The sequence below is a fragment of the Phascolarctos cinereus genome, unplaced genomic scaffold (genome assembly GCF_003287225.1).
Source record: "Phascolarctos cinereus isolate Bilbo 61053 unplaced genomic scaffold, phaCin_HiC Scaffold_1;HRSCAF=81, whole genome shotgun sequence".
NCBI classification, from domain to species: Eukaryota; Metazoa; Chordata; class Mammalia; order Diprotodontia; family Phascolarctidae; genus Phascolarctos; species Phascolarctos cinereus.
The window spans coordinates 29,319,900-29,338,125 of NW_027555514.1; the positions used below are offsets into that span (position 1 = coordinate 29,319,900).

Here is an 18,226-nt window from a genome sequence, read left to right on the forward strand (position 1 = left end):
TAGGTTTTAAGATTATAAAATTTTGAATAATTTAAAATTAAAATTTTTAATTTTAAAATTGTTCTGATTTAAAATTTAAAATTTAAATTATTTTGTTATTAATAGTCTCAAGATATTTCTCAGTTTTGTGAAACTTGATCTCTTAAAAATCCCAATGTTCTTTTGATTTTGCTGAAAGTTTGGGAAACTTAAAATACCCATTCTCCACAGGATCGAAACTGACGATGCCCCTAAGGTCAATGGCGAGATACTCATTGGGCACCAAGAATATGCAATCTAGGAAATGTATGATCAGTGAGGAAAAGGGATCAATCTTGTGGTAAGAGAGATGGGAAACAAGTAGACAGACCAGGTGGTGTACTAGCATTCGTTCAACAAATATTTATTAAGTACCTACTATGTGCCAGGCACTGTGCTAAGTGCTGAAGACACACAAAGAGGCAAAAGATAGTTTCTGTCCTCAAGAACATAATGTTAGTAGGCCTTCCTGTAATTAGGCCACCAGAATGTGAGGCAGACCCTCTGTGAAGAGTCTATGAAAACTATAAACAACTCTATGAGAAATGAGGTGGCTTGGAAGATGGCCTGATGTCACTCAATTGGTGACTCAGTTAATGGAGAGAATGCCCACATTGATGAGAAGACAGCTACACTGAAGTATAATTACTCAAGCATATGATCCTCATGGCCAGGCAAGGTTTAGAATTATGTGTATGTGCATGTGTGTGCATGCACGTGTATATAACGTCTGAGGGGAATACCCACATCTATGAGACTTTTCCAGATCCCTGAGGCTGCTAAGGATTACTTTAAATTAATTTTGTATATATTACTTAAAGGCGTATGAATTGTTGTCTAGCCTGATAGAATATTATACTCTTGTCTTTGTAACTCAGTGTTCAGTACAGCGAGTTTGTAAAATGCTTGTGGTTAACTTATTATTTGGAGAGAGAATGGTGGTGGGTGTTGTTCCCTCTTTTAATGAAAGACAAAGAATTCAAGGCAATTATAGCAGATAAAACTTATATAAAAACCAATTCACATAAATACTCCCCAAGCTAAGTCTTTGGTTAACTCTGTAAGGGTTTCATCAAGCAAGTCCTCATTCTCTGGAAATCTAAGGCTTTTTTCTTACACATAAAATGACTGAATAACCAGGAATAGTTTAAAATAAAAGAAATTGAAGTCCATGCATGTTAGATGAGCCCAAAATAATAGCACTTAAATATTCTGGGCTTGTTAGATGAAACAACTGCTTAAATGACCCTTAAAACAAATACCCATACAAGTTAAAGGCAATATGGCTAATTTTATTTAAAGCCCATAAAGCATACAATCAGGACTAGTTTAAAAATACTTTCCATCTACTTTGGATTCTGCACCACTCACTGAATAACCTTGTGAAAGCATGTTTTTATTTTTTTTATGATCAATTTGGTTTTTTTTAATCTTATTAAATATTTTATTTTTTCCAATTACATATAAAACAATTAACATTCTATTTTCACATTCTGAGTTCCAAATTCTCTCCCTCCCTTTGTCACCCCCATTGAGAAGGCAAGCAATATGACATAGGTTATACATGTGTAGTTATGCAAAAAACATTTCCATATATGTCATTCTATGAAGGAAAACAGACAAAAAAAACCCAAGAAAAGTAAAGAAAGTAAAGAAAAAGTATCTTTGATCTGCATTCAGGCTCTACCAGTTCTTTCTCTGGAGAGGGACAGCACCTTTCATTATGAATCAGGGTCAATTTGTTGATCTGTTTTACTTATTTGTGCTTCTTTGTCACAAAGAAGGCCCTTTACCGAAGCATGTCTTTATTTAACTAAATATTTTCAAGTGTTCTGCAAACTTCAAAGCAGTATATAAATGCTAGCTGTTGTTGTTGTCATTATTATTATTTAAATTAATGTCAATGTCGGCCATACAGAAAACCTCCAGCAAACAAACTTGAATGTATCCAGAAGATGAAACAGGAGACTGAGCCCTCTGTAAGCCATGAAACATGGGGAGGAATTGATAAAGAACTGGGAATCTTTATTGCCAAGAAATAATTAAGGGGGAAACACGACATTTTGGTTTTTTTTTTAAATTTGAAGTATTTTGCCTCCATGAAAGAATGAAAATTCTCTCCATTGCTCCAGAAGACAAAACTCTTATCATTAGACAGAAGTTGTAGGGAGATCCAGTCTGGTTTCAGTATAAGAAACAAAACATTCTCACAAGTGCCCTATATTCAACTGGCTCCTATTAATAGTGCTTACCCATCACTAAATGCATTCAAGTAAGAGGTGGATGACCAGAATCTGTCAACGATGATGTGGAAAGGATGTAGGTAATTAATGACTAATTAGACTAGATCACTCTGGACCCTTTTCAAATCTAAGATTTTATGATATACCAGAACTCTGAAAACCAGTGAGGGGACAAGACATAATGGAAACATCATTGGATTGGGTGAGAACTGCTCTCAAAGCTATCAGTAACTTATCATTGGACTGTGGGCAAACTATTTACCTTTAAATGACCTCAATTTCCTCATCTGTCTAATAATAACAGTATTAATGATGATGACAACGATAATAATAATGAGAGCCTTTTATTTGTAGAGAGCCTTCAAATTTGCAAAGTGCTTTACAAACGGTATCTCATTTTATTCCTCAAATAACCTTGTGAAGGTAGTGCTATTTTTGTCCCCATTTTACAGATTGTAGATGTTTATTTACTGACTGACAAATGAGGTTCATAGGCCCAAGGTTAAGAAGCCCTCCCTTCAATGAATTCTAAGATATCTTCAACATCAAAAGTTCCATGAGCAGCTATGTCTGAGAGATAGTCTTACATACCTGCTAATGTTGAATGACACTTGGTAATCTCATTTCTTTGAGGTTCTTTCAAAAAGTCTCATAAAAGAATGTATATTTTATGTATTTTTAAATATATTGTACTTACAAAATATATTTTAAAGAAAAATATCCTTTTTACTGAATCACCCAAAATTTCTTGGGTGTATTCAAGATCTAAAAGGAAAGCATTTCTATTTTATTTAACAATAGATGGAGTAGTGTTGTTCAGTTGTTTTTCAGTTGTGTGCGACTCTTTGTGACCCCATTTGGAGTTTTCTTGGTGTAAATACTGGAGTAGTTTGTCAATTCCTTCTCCAGCTCATTTTACAGATGAGGAAACTAAGGCAAACAGGGTTAGGTGACTTGCCCAGGGTCATATAGCTCGTAAGTGTCTAAGGTCAGATTTGCACTAAGGAAGATAAATTGTCCTGACTGCAGGCCCAGCACTGTGTCTCCTATGGCACCACGTAGTTGCCCTAGGTGGAGCAGGGGATTATAATGAGTTACCATTTTACCATTTCTCCATCTCACTTCATATTTCACTGGAAAGGATTGTATGGCTAGCATAATGTGATTTCCTTTGAATTGCTCCGATGCCTTACTGTGGCGAGGAGGGGACCCTGGGCTCTCTGTGGCCGAGCCAGAGTAGGATACTCTTGCAGGTCCTATCAAGCTGATAGGGCTCAAGGACAGACCTGGGGCAGGCTATGGACTTTTGTCTATGGACCAGCCGAGCTAAATGCAGACAGGCCATTGCCAGGATGTCCACAGAATGATGGATTTTTTTTGCCTAGAACAATTCTCAAAGACCAGTTTCTAAATTGAAGAGGGGCTGACAGCTGCATCAGTGAAGGGGTTCCCCATATGAAGTAAATCACAGATTCCTGAAGCATTCAAAGTCTCACTTAGGAGTATGACTTCCAGAAAATGCACTGCTACACTTAGTTGCTCCAATGAATCCATCCATGGAATTCCCTTCAATGATACAGATCAGAACTTACCCATGGCTGCCCATCCTTCACATCTTCTGTCCACGGTCTGACAAAAGGTTGCCTCAGCTCGTTTAAAAACAACCCTGTGGGGTGGTCTGAAAAAAAACATATGCGTCTTTGTCCTGTCTACCCCCTTTCCCACCACTTTGCTGCCACAGTGCTACCATCACTGCAGAAGTAGAAGAGTGCTCCATAGACCAGAGGGGGTGTGTTTTAAAATTCTTCTTTGTTTCATGAGTCACCTTGGCAAAAAAAATAAGAATAAATCATTGTGAAGTGACATACCTCTCCCTAATTAGAGATACTGATCCTCAGAAAACAGACTCAATCTGTTACCAGGGTCATAGTCCAAGCTTTCCCAGAAGGGGTTAGTCAGTCAACAAACCATTTACTTACCATGGAAGGTAACCAGGCACTTAATATGTGCCAGGCACTAAGCTAAGAGAAGAGCATAGCCAATCAGGTTTGTATTCCAGGTCTACAATTTAATATCTTTTGAAGGGCCAACCTCTAAGGACTGGCCTTTAAGGTTGTTTATAGTTACAAAGTTAAGATCCTTTGTTTCCTATACTCAAGTTAAGCTAATATTGTAGCAATAATAAATGATAACGAAAATGAAAATGATAATAATAGCTAGCATTTATATATAACTTTAAGGTTTGCAAAGCACTTTACAAATATCTATTTGATCATCATAACAACCCAGGGAGGTAGGTAAAATGAGGAAACTGAAGCAGTAAGTGACTTATTCAGGGTCACACAGCTAGGAAGTGTCTCAAGTGGGATTTGAACCCAGGACTGCCTGACTCCAAGCCCAGCACTCTATCCACTGAGCCACCTAGCTGCTACAATAAACATCTAATTTTGAAAAGGGATAATTGGACACGACAAAGATGCCATTTTCTAAATTTTTCCACTGAAAGAGTAGAAAGAGCCTTAGATTTAGAGTGTGAAGAAATGGGTTCAAATACTACCTCTGCCACTTACTGCCTGTAGAAACTTAGCACTGAAGTAACTTTAGCCACCTTGGATACTTCAGCTCATTAAGCCTCAGTTTCCTCATATTCCTCATAAATAATCTCTAATCCCTGGTCCTCTTATTGTACATAGCCAAAAGCCATGCCATCTGGAGCAGAAGCACTCATATTTTTGAAAAGGCTTCTCTACACATATAATAACTACATTGTTGAGACTTGGTATTGAATCAGTATTAAAAGGAAAGGAAGGTGAGAACCCCCATGCCCTCACTCAAAGGACTATGATTTGATAGCCCTCAAGGCCTCAAAGAATTAAATGTTGATATGCTAGATATGATGTGGTACCGTTCATCTCATTGGAGATCCAGTAGCTCTCCAGTGGAGATGAGTTATCTCCTTTTCCATTGACCTGAATGGACACCTCTTCACTTGAGGTGTCTTACTGAGTCCCATTCATCCTCCCTGGGGATTTATTTGATACTTTATCTGGATAAAAAAAATGGAAACTACTGATGGCCATCATATTGTCAACTTCAATTCAACAGCAGTCAACAGTCATTTTCCCTGCCTACACCCATTCTGTAACAATGATGATAATGATGGTGATAGCTGGCATTTATATAGCACATACTATGTGCCAGGCACTGTGCTAGGCACTTCACAAATATTGCCTCATTTGATCCTCACAACAACCCTAGGTGCTGTTATTATCTCTATTTCACAGTCAAGGCAGATGAGGCAGACAGAAGTGAAGTGAGTTAACCATGATCACACAGTTAGGGAGCATCTTAGACTGGATTTGAACTTAGAGCTTTCTGACTCCAGGTCGAGCTTAGGCATTGTACCCAAAGGCTATTTGACTCACCACTGAAGGAGGAGCCTTGCTCGCCAACACCAAGATACACATTTGCTGATTTGGCCAAGGTCCTGGACTTGCTTGTCAAGTACAGAATAAGAATGGTAAAAAGTATTTTAAAAAAGATTTTAAAATTATTAAAAAAAAAAAAACCAAAGAAGGACACAAGTGAAACAGTTGCTGCTCTCAAGGAGTTTACTTTATGCTGGGGCTGGGGAGATAAAACATTTACATGGATAAGTGTCATACAAGGGAAACTGAAGAAGGAGATGACACTAACAGTTGGGGAGATCAAGGAAGACATCACGGAGGAGGTGGCACCTTGGCTGAGCCACAAAGGAGGGCAAGGATCCCAAGAAGCAGGTATGAGGAGTCCGTTCCAGGAATGTGGGACAGGTCATACAAAAACTTAGAGCTATAAAATAGAATGCTGAGTTTAGGGGACAGCAATTCAAGTAATTCAGGGATTGGAGAGGACATGAAAGAGTAATGTAAAATAAATCTGGAGTGGAAGGCTGGATTTAGAATGGAGAGGGCTTTCAATGCCAATCTGAGGCCTTAATTTTATCCTACAGGCAAAAGGGAACCACTGAAGATTCTGGAACATGAAGGTGACATTGTCAAATTTGTATCTTTGGAAGATTATTTTGGCAGCTGTCTGGAAGATGGATTGGAGCGGAGAGAGGCTGAAATCCATGGCACCAATTAGGACTTTCTTATCATAGTCCAGGCAAGGAGTGATGATGGTCTAAATTCTGGTGGTAATTATATTTATGGGGAGTGGTGGAGAAATGTGAAATGTCATGGAGTTAAAACCTACAAGAGAAGGCAAACAACTGTATATGCGGTAGGGGGTGAGGGACAGATAGCAAGCAGTCAAAGACAACTAGAGGTTGCAGACCTGGGAGACTAGAAGGATGGTGGTGACCTTGACAGAAAAAGGCAGTTTGGGGAAATAATTAGTTTAGGGGCAAACATAATGAGTTTTGTTTTGGGTGTGTTGAGCTTGAGATGCCCATAGGGCATCTAGAACAAGCCCTCCAACTGGCGATTGGTGATGTTGGCCTGCAATTGGAAGAATATTAGGACTAGATTATTGATGTGGAAGTCATCTACTTAGAGATGCTACTTTAACCCAAGGCAGCTGAAGAGATCTTGGGCAGAACTGCAATGTTGGCATTTTAACCTAAGGTCTGTGAACCTTTAAAAACATTAATAATTCTATTTCAACATAATTAGCTTCCTTTGTAATTCCAAGCATTTTATTTTGTGCATTTAAAAAGATTATTCTGAGAAGAGGTCCATAAGCATCATCAGTTTGTCAAAGAAAATCATGAGACACAAAGAGTTAAGAACTCCTGGTGGAAAGAGACAATGGAAAGGAAAGAAAAAAGATGGGAGGGGAGGTAAGAAAGCCAGGCAATAGAAAGAATTGATGAGGCACCAATTATGGGCCAGGCCCTATGCTAGGTTCTGAGGATATCAAGTCAAAAATGAAATAGTTGCTGCCCTCGAGGAGCTTACATCCTATCAGGGAAGACATCACGCCCGTATATAAATACATACAAGGTAATTGTGGTCTGAGGAGAATGTACTGTGAAGCTGGGGATCGGAGTAGAGGGTAAGAGAAGGCAAGATAAGAGGGCCCAGGCCAACCTTGGGGGACACCTATGCTAAAGCAAGGCTGGCTATCAGTAGCTCTGATGCCCCTACAAGTGCTCATTTTAAATGGAAGTCAAATGACTGTGTAGTCTGAGGCCATAGCACGCTGCGTGACCGGGACACTGTGCACCCAAAGAAACACCTCTCAAGGCAGAAACTCCAGGCATCTGCAATTGTCTTACATCGGCATTTTACAGGCAGGGAAAGTCATGACAAAGTCGATAATGCTTCCAGCTAGAAGCAACATCTGTGGCTGGTTAGCACGGTTGGGCATCCCCTGATGCTAATGAGGCTCTGCTCACAGGTTCGGTCCATGTAAGGGTCTTGGGAGTGCTGCTTTCTGTCAGACCCACAGGCTCCATCTGCCCCACCCCAAGTCAGCCAGCTGTCCCACAGATGTGCACAGCGGAGCGACTAACTTTCCAGGTCCCCCAGAATCCACCCTCACCCCACATATTCAGCCTTATTTCCCACTGCCCCCTCTTTGTCTTGGACAGGGAGTCCACACAGTACAGAGATGAGAGCACAAAACTTAAGAGGACTTGTGACCAGATCCCATTTCTACAACTTGCCTTCTGGGTGACCTTGACCAAATCACTTGGAAGCAACTAATGACATAGTATAATATAGTACAGGAAGGATAGGACTTGAAGTCAAGAAGAATTGAATTCAAATCCTGCCCAGACAATAGTTGTGTGAGTCTGGGAAACTAACAATGTCCCTCAGCTTCATTTGCTTCATTTGTAAAATAGAGATGATAAAGCATCTGTGTCACAGGGTTAATGTAAGGATCAATTGAGATAAGCCTTGCAAAAACACATTGCAAACCTAAAACCTCAATACACACGCTATCAACATCCCTATCATTACTTTTCTGCATCAGTAAAGTTCACACGTTGGCCTAGATGCCTCTAAAGTCTCCTTCTGTTATAATCAATGATCCTGTGATCTTCACTCTCCCACTAAAATTCCAGGCTTATTCCTGCCTCTTCACCTTATTACTACTGTTACTATTGATGTTAAAAAAAACACATATGATGCTTTAGGATGTATCAAACGCTCTCCTCCATGTTGTCTTTCTGCCTAATCTTCTTCACCCACCTACATCCTATTCACTTTTTAAGGTCTACTTCCGGTACTCCTTATCTATGAAGCACTCATTGACTTCTGACCTCATCCTACCACACTCATTCCGTAGGGCCTGGCTAAATATCCTGGCTTCTCTGGTACCCAAGATTATACATGGCTCTGGATCAGTAACCAAAGGCACAGAATAGTATATGGGAAAATAAAAACAGAGTCAGGAAACCTCTGCTATAACAAGGTAGGCTGCCTGGAACAAGTCCTTTCACTTCTCACCTTTCACCTTTCACTCCTCTCGTTTTCCTCTTCTGTAAAATGAAAAGGGTTAGCAGAAGCAATCTCTAGCTTGTCCTCGAGATTGACAGGTCTAGGTCTTTCATTTATTTTATATGCCCACAGCAGCTAGTAAACACTCAGAAAATCCTTGTTTGTTGACTGGGTGGGAGAAGATGGATGGGTGAGCACAAAGGCATTTCCAATTTTAGCAAAGTCATGGAAAAACACATGCCCTCCCAGCTTCCTCCAACAGATCTGAGATCTTGTTGCTGTGGGTACTCAGTGGATGGTACAGACGACTACACTTCCAATCGTTATCATCCCATATGATCCATGCCCTCCCATAAATTCTCCACCCAACACACATTTCTTAGCATTAGGGATAAGAATGGAAGACATGGGCTGTCCCTGAGGTACCCTTTCATTCTTGCTACAATTCATGATGTCCTTTACGCTATTTCAATCAGTCAATCAACAACTAGACTTCTGCATAATTCACTATTTACTATGTAATGTGTTGAAACCTGCCCAGCCCCTCACCTTTGTTTTCTTCAATCACCTTAGGGCCTCAGAGATTTTGGTATAGCCATAGTTCTCAGCCAGACAGTAACATTCCTTATCAATATGAATGGTAGAGTATTTTACGGTTGGCCCAAGTGGTGGCTAACGTAGAATCTTAACTTGTATCAACAGCAGTTCCCTCTACAAGTCTTTGTGAACCTTCTCTTCAGTCGTGAGTTTTTTATGAAGTATTTTAAAATCCCTGCCTATTGCTTTTGCTGGAAAATTAACATTTCTTATAATTTATAAATCCTTAAGTCCATGTGATGAACAAGGCATAACAATGTCAGGATGGAGAAACTCTGAAACCTAAGGTTCTTAAACTGCCACCATATCAATTCTTCAAATAAAGTCTTCATCCACAATTCGATTTTGCTAGGGCAAAAATGAAAAATTCACTTGTTCAATGAAAATATCTCAATGTGTATATTCTTCATTTCTTTTAAGTCCACTAAGTTCATACCATATGCAAAAAAAAATCCCATTTTTTTGCTTATTTTTGTTTTTGTGGAGATTGGGTCTCCCTTTCTTATTCAAGCTGAAATTTCAGTGGCTCCCAATGGGCCTGATCCCATAACTGATTAGGTAGGACAAGAGCTTTGACCTTGTCTGATTCCAACCTGTGTTGCCTCTGGCCCCCTAGGCTGTCTGGTAGCCTTCCGTTTGGGAGAGATCACCATATGAGTACAAGACTTAATGCAAACACCCAATTAGCTTTAGCCCTACCACAGCTCAAAACTCTCAAGCTTAATCAATCCACCAGCCTCAGCCTCTTTAGTAGCAGGGACTTCAACATAACAGATCTGTAGCTACAGTGAAGTCTACTATTCCCTAATTTGGCAAATGGTCACAGGATATGAACACAATTTTTAAGGGAAAAAATCAAGCTACCAATAGCCATCTGAAAAGAATGCTCTAAAGCACTAATAATTAGAGAAATGAAATTAAAACAACTCTGAGGTTTCACCTCACATACATCAGGTTGGCAAAGCTGACAAAAAAAAAAGGAAAGTGAAAAATGCTGGAGGGAGAGAAAACAGGTATGTTAGTGCACTGTTGGTGAAGCTATGAACTGATCCAGCCATTCTGGAAAGCAATTAGGAACCATGTCCCAAAATCTTTCCAATTATGAATAATTTTTGATGCAGAAAAACCACCACTAGGTTTATATCCCCAAAGAGATCAAAGAAAAAGTGAAATGACACATATATATGTATAAATATTTAAAGCATTTCTCTTGTGGTCATAAGTGTGGGGGAAAACTCATTAATTGGGGAATGGTTGTACAAGTCAAGGTATATGAACATAATAGGATACTATTGTACTATAAGTAATAATGAATGGGATGGTTTCAGAGGAACTTGGGAAAACTTGCATGAACTGATGCAAAGTGAAGTGAATGGAACCAAGAGAAGAATGGATACAATGACAACAATGTTGCAAAGCCATGACACCTCCACAAAAAGGGAGAACATCAGGGCTGACAAAAAAGTATGTGGACACAAACAGTCCAGGTGAAAGTGCCATGGTGAAAGAATTAGAAACTGAGGGCTTGCCCATCAGCTGGGGAATGGCTGAACAAGTTGTGATAAATGAACGTAATGGAATACTATTGTGCTCTAAGAAACGATGAGCAGGCAGACTTAAAACAAACCTAGAAAGACTCGTATGGACTGATGCTGAGTGAAGTGAGCAGAACCAGGAGAACGTTGTACAATGACTAACTTTGGTAGACTTAGCTCTTCTCAGCAATTCAAGGATCTAAGACATCTCCAAAAGTCTCAAGATGGAAAATGCTATCTATATGCAAAAAAGTAACTATGGAGTTTAAATGCAGATTGGAGCATACTATTTGCTTTTTTTTTCCCTTCTGTCTTGTTTTATTTCCTCTTTCTTGTGGTTCTTCCTATTGGTTCTAATTCTTCCTTACAACATGACTAATGTGAAAATGTGTTTAATAGGAATGTATATATATAGCTCATATCAAATGGGGAGGGAGAGAAAAATTTAAAACTCAAAAGCTTATTGAAGTGATTGTTGATAACTCAAAATAAATTAATAAAAAAGAAAGAGCCATGATAATTATTGTCTGAACTTGTACCTTATGTGACTTATCCAAGCCTAATAATTTATCTAGGTCTCTTTATGACATGGCTTTTGAGGGCCAGAAAAACAAAGCAATCATTGATTTTGGAGTTGGAAGGGACAATAGAGATCACGGAATCCTATCCCATCAGTTCCATGTTCTCTCTTACCCAGAGAATCCTCCTGAAAAGATCCCAGAATATCACAATGGGCAAGGCTTTCAGAAGCCTTCTAAGACAACAAGACCTGAAGAGGTAGTCAGGACAGGAAAAATTGTCATCATAAATGATATGTGTATGGTACTCTAAAGTTTGCAAAGTATCTTATTATAGAATAATGTATATGTGGTATATACTACATATTACACAGTATATTATTTTATTATATTATGATACATGGTATATGCTGTATTATATACATACATTATCTTATATGAGGTAATCACAAAAATTCTGGGAGATAAGAACAACAGGTAGTATCATCTCCGTTTTACAGGTGGGGAAACTGAAGCACAGAGAGGGGGAGTGGCTTAATCAAGATCAAACAGCCAGCATTGGGATTAGAAATCAAGAATCATCTGATTCCAAGTTCAAGGCCCTTTAAACTATACACTGCTATCTCACCATGTAATCTGTAATTAATACACTTTATTAATATTATCGTCCCTCAGCATCACTGACCCAAGGTTTGGCAAAGTTTGGTTTTTTTAGCTGACAATTTCAAAAGCTCTCTGATGATGATGGCTCCTTGTAGGATTATGAGGACAATCCAAACATAAAAAGTTCTTTCATGTCTCTCTAGTACATTCAGAATTGAATGGGGGGTTTTCTATGAAGTCTAGAAAATGTAATTTTGTGTGACGAACGAATGTTGTGCATATACACAGAAGTCAAATAGAATTAGATGACTAGTTTAGAAATATACATATATTATATATATATATATATTTACATACATACATATATTTATATTTAATCACAATGTTTGCAATTATACAGTAATAAAATTATTCAACACTTAAATTAGCATTATATTTGTGTTAAGATAACGGTGGACAAGTCTTTTCCCTCACAGGGAGATCCAGAAAGATCCTTTCTTAGATGCTACATTCATTCCCTATATATCTTGCTAGTTTCTTCCTCTCTCAAAAATGAAACAACCTTCCATCTGCCAAACCTACACATTCACCTTGTTCCAAGAAAGACTTCAGAATGACACCTCTACATTTTCTTCCTTGACCACTTCCAGGCAATGAGCTGATTCATAAATTGGGAGGTGGGAGTGGGATGGATGAGAAGGATTCAAAGTAAGATCACTCAACACAGCTTTTGGGTGAACAAGGGAATTAATAGGCACTAACTCTGAACTTACCCCTGGTCTGCAGATCCTGAAGGCCATTCACGAGATGAGAAATGTGGAATATTGCCCTTTTGTGGGCTTGATCAGCATCCTATAAAAAGGAATTTAGAAAAACTAAGTAATGTTGAGATTAATGGAATCCCAAAAGGTCAGATTTGGAAGGTACTTCAATGTCCACCAAGCCCAATCTGTATCTGAATGTAAAACCCTTTTACAACTTCCCTGACAAGTGGTCTTCTCCATGAAGATCTCACTTGAGAGGGAACCCACTATGTCCTTTAGTTTTGGGCACATCACATTGTAGAAAAATTATATAAACCATCAAGAGATGTGATTATTGGGGACTTCTGTCTCTATCTAAACAGCCCATGGTTTGGTTTTGTTTCATTTCTTTTCAATGTGATATTGTTTACCCTCCCAGAAAAGAAGGGAGTCTGCAAAGCTCCCTTATTGTCCCAATAACCAGACTATTGGGTTATTTAAAAAGTTCAAGAGACATAGTTTCTGGGAAATTAATCATTTTATTAATAATGCATGATATTAATAAAAGAGGTCAAGGGCACTATTGAATGCCAAAGACCCCATGGTATCAGGCTCACAATTTACATACCTTCAGAAAAGTGGGTGTTCCTGAGGGTGGCAATCAACTGTAATTGGTTAACAATTAATGAGAAAATTATTATAATGAAATGTGGGCTGATTCTAATAAGGGCTTTAGGGGTACACCGTGCAAGTCTTAGTCAAAGAGATTTATCAGTCTACATATCAAAGAGAGAATCCACTTCTACCCCAGACCTGTAGGACCAAAAACAATGAACTCTTAGCCTGGTTGGGTAAGATTTTCCCAAGATTTCCTACAATGGTTGATTTCTGGATAAGGAAGTAGAAAACCCTTTAATTTTAATTCAATAGTTGATCATTAATATAAGAAAAAAATCACTTCTCTCACTGCGATGGCCCTGTTAAATACTTTTTGTCCAAGGCATAGGACCACAGACTTAGAACAGGAAGGGACACTGGGGTCCAATTAGTCCAACACCCTTATTTTATAGAAAAGGAACCTGAGGCACATTGAGACAATGTGCTCAGGGTCACATAGCTGGTAAGTTGTCTAACATTTCCACAGCCCTGCTCCTACCCCTGCCATTTCATACTAATTGGGTTCCATTGTGGATTTTAATGCATGGTCAGATGAGTACAGAGGCCTTACTGTCCTAAGGGGTGCACAAAGAATCACACCTAGCATGTCCTGAAATACCCCATTGGGCTTATTTCCCCAGAACATCAGAGGAAAAATGAGAGGTATAAGTAAGCAATAAGTGTGTAGCTTCCTGGGCTCAATGAAACAAGCACTAGGAATTTTTAATATGCAAAATATTAAGTATTTAGGATACAAAGAAAAAAATAAAACTGTCCCTGCCCTCTAGGACCTTACATTCTATTGGGAGAAATACTCATGTAAATATAAATACATTAGAGACACAGCCAGAGACTGGTTTTAGGCCCCTTCATAAAGACCTCTGGGGTGGAGAGGTAGGAGGGGGAGGGAGGAGGGGAAAGAGAAGATGGGAAGGGGAAGGAGAGGATGAGGAGGGGAAGGAGAGGATGGGGAAGGGTATGGGTGGAGGGGGGAAACAGGGAGAGGAGGAAAAGAAGGGGGATGGGGTGAGGGGGAAGAGAGGGAGGGAGGAGAGGGAAGGGAAGGAAAGTGGGAGGAAGAAGAAGAAAAGGGGAAAGGAGAGGAGACCACAGCCACTATTTAAAGCAGTGCTTCTTAAACTATAGGTTGTGACACTATATGGGGTCTCATGACTGAATGTGGGGGTCACAAAAATTTGGCAACAGTAAAAGTTCTGCTAAACGGGCAATGACCAAAAATTAATTCAAAATGAAACTCGTAATGAATCCAAAGTGTTTCAGGAAGCATTTGCCCACGTTGCATTGTGAAACGTCACTGTAGTCTTGGTTCTGAACACACAACATGTACACTTTGCCCTGCACATGCTGTCACACCATACCGCACCAACAAAAGCTGCCAGAAACACCTTGGCTCAGATTTGAGCCTATTGTATGTTATGAATTGCAGAGTTTTTACTGTACATACAAAGTTTTCTGCTCTTACAGAAACATAATAACTTAATGACAGAAAATCAAGATTTTTAATATTTTCCTACCATCATTCCTCAACATGTATCAAATTAGTATATCTTTGCATTGTATTGTGTTAGAACGTTTGATTTTAAAAATTATCTCTTTCTTTTACAGACACATAAGTGTTTAATTACAGCAAGTAAAGACAAAAGCCCTTTAGTAATATTTCTCCACCAGCACCACTGTGTGTATATGTAAGCATGAGCATCAAGTTTCAAATTAAGCATAAATGTAATTTCATAAACTAAAGCTAGTGTTTATTTGAGAAATTATTAGCAACACCTATTTATATTTTAGGACAAAAATATTTTTGGTTGCAAGTAAGTGGATACATTTAGATAGAAGTATAAATACTGATGAAAATGTAGCAGTCTTTGCTACCAGGTTGTAGTGCACCTAAATTGACAAGAAAAAGAAAATATGTCAAATAATTTGTGCAATATAGATTTGCTTCTAATAAAGATGATGGTGTGGAAAAACCTCTTTGCTTAATTTGTAATGAAGTTTTGGCTTCAAAGAGCATGAAACCAGCCAAACTAAAATGACATCTTTTTTTTTTTTAGTTATTCCAAATATTTTAATGAGAGTTCTGTGCAAGGCATTTAAAACACCAGCTTGTGAGGATAAACTCCATTGGAGAGAGAGAAAATACAGAGTGCAGGTAGCCACGGAGCTGAGGAATTTTCTTGATTTGGGGCAGGATCTGAAAGTCCACTGTTTTCTGATCAGCCTTGCACTGTTCTGTAATCTCGTATTTCTCTTTTTCTGTGTCAAAAATCTCTCCTTCTTGGTGTCTAGGTTTACGGAGCCTCTTCTTCTTAAAGTAAGCATCGGTGAGATGATTTGGAATTTTTACAGCTGAAAGGTTAACCCTGGTAGAGGTGGCAATGACACATTTCTGATGGGTCCTTTTCAGAGGAACACGGTTGATGGTCAGAGGTCCAGTAACCAGCAGCAAGCCACTAGCAAACTGCTTCAGGAAAACCACTCACTTGCTCCTATGGCAGCCAGTGAGCATGATCAGAACTGTGCCCGGAGTGATGCTAGATCAAAGTCTCCTTACGTGCTGGGTGAAGGGCTTTTTGCCATGACTTAGCAGCTTTCTAGGCACATCCTCAGTAGGGTAATACCTCGGCATCTTGTGAATCTTTACCACACGAGTTCCTCCATTCTTATCACCACCAACTGGCTTTCAGATAGTAGCAGGCACCTTCTCTTTCTTTTTCCTTTCAATGTGAGTTTTTGGTGCAGCATATTTCTGTTTGTACATGGCTCTCCTGGAATAATTGCAGACCTAGAGTATCAACCGATCCCTCGGGCCAGGACTGGGTTCCAACTGCAGTGCTTTCAGGGCTTTTTCACCACCTTTTCAGCTACATCTTCCTTCTTGTTTTTCTCTTTTTTTTCCTTTTGGATCTTCTTTTCCTTTGGTTCCTTTGGGGGGTTTTTGTCCACCATCTTGAGAAAAGGGAAAGCTAAAATGACATCTTAATACCCAGCATGCAGTATACTGCAATAAACCAAAGGAATATTTTGAATGACTTTTAAACTCTTCAAAAAAAGAAAAACAATGTTTTGAGAAATGCGTCACTATTAATAAAAAGTATTTACTTGATTCTTATGAAACTTAATTAATTGCAAAAACTAAAAAGCTCTACACGATAAAAAGATCTCATGTTACCTGCTGCTATTAAAATGTCAGAAATAGTTTGTGGGAAAAAGTAGGGACAGAATTTGAAAAATTTCCTTGGAGAATTATACTATTTCCAAATTAGTAACAGCCAATTCCAGCAGCTCATTACCAGGATTTAGGGCAGCCAAAGTTTGCAATTCAGTTAGATGAAACAAATGCTATTTCTAATATAACACAGTTGTTACTTTATATGTTACTAGGTAAGCATACGTGAGGAATTATTGCTTTGTTATCCTTTGGAAAGGCACACGAGAGGGGAAGATACATATCTTAAAGTTGATAAATTTTTCACAAATGAAGCTTTACAGTGGAAAAATTGTGTTGGAGTCTGTATAGGCATTGCTGAAGCAACGATGGGTGAGAAAGTTGGATTTGTAGCAAAAGTTAAAGCTGGCAGAAATGAACATATCACTTTTACTCATTGCATGATTCATCGGAAGACACTCATAGCCCAAAAAATATTACCAGAGTTAGCTATTGTACTTCGCAATACTGGCAAAACCATTCTTCATTAAAGGCTGTGCCCTTGACAATCGTCTGTTTTCAAATCTTTGGAAAGACTCTGACTCTGACTACAAAAGCTTGTTACTACATGCAGAGGTGAGATGGCTCTGAAGAGGGTGAAGTTTAAACAGACTACTGAAATTGAGAGATGAAGTTGTTATATTTTCGACTGAGCAGAAATCCAATTTTATTAATTTTTTTCATAATGACTTAAAGCTTTCAAAAACTGTGTTATTTGTGAGATATTTTCAAAAAACTCAATGATTTAAATAGGCTGCTTCAAGGGAAAAAAACCTGTAACATATTTATGTTAAAAGATAAAACTGAAAGTTTTACCAAAAAAGTTAACATATGGAGGAACGGGGTGGAAAATGGCTCTTTAGAAATGTTGACAGCTACAGATAATTTTATAATTGAAAATAATCTTCCCAAACATTTAATTGTAAGGGTTATAACTGATCATCTGAAGTGCTTTGAGACACAGTTTCAGAAATACTTCCCATCAAATTTTGATTTTAAAAGTTGGGTTTGGGGCAGCTAGGTGGTGCAGTGGATAGAGCACCGGCCCTGAATTCAGGGGGACCTGAGTTCAAATATGGCCTCAGACACACTTATTAGCTGTGTGACCCTGAGCAAGTCACTTAACCCCATTGCCTAGCCCCCCCCAAAAAAATGTTGGGTTCATAAACCATACTCAATTGAAATCAAAAACTTCAGTTATCTGCCATTAAAAGTTCAAGAAGAATTGGATGAGTTAGCAGGGAACACAGGTTTAAAACTTGAGTTTCCTACAAAATCAGTAAATTAATTTTGGCTTGGGATTAGGACAGAATTTCCAACAATTTCTGAAATGGCTGTAAACATACCTCTGCCATTTTGTGACCACATACTTATGTGAAGTGATGTTCTCAGTATTGATGATTACAAAATCAAAATATTGATCAACTCTGAAAAATGTTGAAGATGCTTTATGTCCTGCAGTATCAAATATTCTGCCAAGATTTAATTCTTTATATAAAAATAAACAAGTACAGCCATCTCATTAGTATACAAATTTGCTTTCTTCTATAATAAATTGTAAAATATATATACTAAATAATTATTTTAAAGTAAATTTCTTTATGATTTATTATCAGTAAATATTTGATTTGTATACCTATTTTATATACCCTTCC

At 38.4% G+C, this 18,226-nt stretch overlaps 1 protein-coding gene and 1 pseudogene across 1 annotated transcript in view; both read right to left on the reverse strand.

Annotated features, from left to right (window-relative positions):
* RARB (retinoic acid receptor beta) overlaps positions 1-18,226 on the reverse strand; it is an 829,117-nt gene that overhangs the window by 762,421 nt on the left and 48,470 nt on the right. The window contains exon 2 of the mRNA XM_020971099.2: positions 12,716-12,794. The gene's annotated coding sequence lies outside the window, so the exon portion shown is untranslated. The remainder of the gene's footprint in view (positions 1-12,715; positions 12,795-18,226) is intronic.
* LOC110197317 (large ribosomal subunit protein eL6 pseudogene) lies at positions 15,411-16,226 on the reverse strand (annotated as a pseudogene).